The 1,731-nt window shown below is 38.8% G+C and overlaps 1 pseudogene; it reads left to right on the plus strand.

The window, feature by feature from the left end:
* Positions 1–537: 537 nt before the first annotated feature.
* On the plus strand, positions 538–1,319 carry LOC106847081 (small ribosomal subunit protein eS1-like; annotated as a pseudogene).
* The last annotated feature ends 412 nt before the right edge of the window (positions 1,320–1,731 follow it).

The raw sequence follows: 1,731 nt of genomic DNA on the forward strand, positions 1-1,731 counted from the left end.
AAGACATGGCCAACAAATAGTTGTTAAGAAATTATGACTTACAAAGATTAAGCCCTTTAATTTTGGAACTCTGAAATAGACAGTAATGCAAATCAGTGCTCATCTATAGTCATTACAAAGGAAGAAAAAAGAGCTAGACTATTCAGAGCATATTGAATGTCAGATAATTTACATCCGTTTACTGGAAACTGTGGTATGAGGTAGGAATTAATAGCCTTGTTTTATACATTGAGGAGGTTGAGATTTGGAGAAGTAACTTCAGCAAGATCGCTGAAGTAGATTATATTCTGAATATTCTCTGCTATTTCCAAAGGGCCCCTCCCAATAAGGAGATTATACAATTCTACCCCATTGACTCAGGCACGGCCATGTGCCTTGTTTAGGCCAATGAGCAGAAATATCACAATGTCCACCACAAGCCCTCTTTTCTCCCTCTCCCATGAGGCCACAATGTCCTCAACAACAACAAGAAATGACTGCTTCTTTATTTTGTGTTCTAGAAAGAAAACGTGGCCTTTTGGCTCTCTGAGCACCACCATGGCGGTAGGCAAGAACAAGTGACTTACAAAAGACGGCAAAAAGGGAGCCAAGAAGAAACTGGTTGATCCATTTTCTAAGAAAGATTTGTATGATGTAAGCACCAACTATGTTCAATATAAGAAATATCAGAAAAACATTAGTCACGAGAACTCAAGGAACCAAAATCGCATCTGATGGCCTCAAGGGTCGTGTTTTTGAAATGAACCTTGCTGATCTGCAGAATGATGAAGTTGCATTTAGAAAATTCAAGCTAATTACAGAGGATGCTCAGGGCAAAAACTGCCTAACTAACTTCCAAGGCATGAGTCTTACTCGTGACAAAATGTGCTCCAAGGTCAAAAAATGACAGACCATGATTGAAGCTCATGTTGACGTCAAGACTACCAATGGTTATTTGCTTTGTCTGTTCTGTGCTGGTTTTACTAAAAAATGCAACAATCAGATTCAGAAGACCTCTTAATGCTCAGCACCAACAGGTCTGCCAAATCCAGAAGAAGATGATGGAAATCATGACCCAAGAGATACAGACAAATGACTTGAAAGAAGTGGTCAATAAATTGATTCCAGACGGTATTGGAAAGGACATAGAAAAGGCTTGCCAGACTATTTATCTGCTCCGTGATGGCTTTGTTAGAAAAGTGAAAGTGCTGAAGAAGCTCCAGTTTGAATTGGGAAAACTCATGGAGCTTCATGGTGAAGGTTGCAGTTCTGGAAAAGCTACAGGTGCTAAAGCTGAATGAGCCTATGGATATGAGCCATCAGTCCAAGAATCTGTTTAAAATTCAGACTTTTAATAGAGAGGAATAAAAAAATCTTATTTGTTGAAGAAAAAAAGAAAACCTGGACCAAAGTCATAGTCAACCCAATATAAACTGTAATGTGAGCGAACAATAAACCTTTGTGGTCAGAAACTACCGAGAACTGGCCATGTACATCCTAACCTAACCTATGCCAATTAAGAGTCACTAGTGACTGGTGATGACAAAATTCACACCCTAGTCCATTTGGCTCTTATGTCCGTGGTCTTTCCACTACATCGTGCAATCAACTCTTAAGTTTTCAACTGTTTTGCTGAAACTTATTTTTATGCTGAGAAAGAAGATATAATAAAACAGTAGTTTGTGTGGGTCAGGGATGTTTTCTGAATGGAAAACTGAAATAAATAGTAGTTTGCTTCCCCGTGACTCTGTA

Source organism: Equus asinus, chromosome 24, assembly GCF_041296235.1.
Source record: "Equus asinus isolate D_3611 breed Donkey chromosome 24, EquAss-T2T_v2, whole genome shotgun sequence".
NCBI lineage: Eukaryota > Metazoa > Chordata > Mammalia > Perissodactyla > Equidae > Equus > Equus asinus.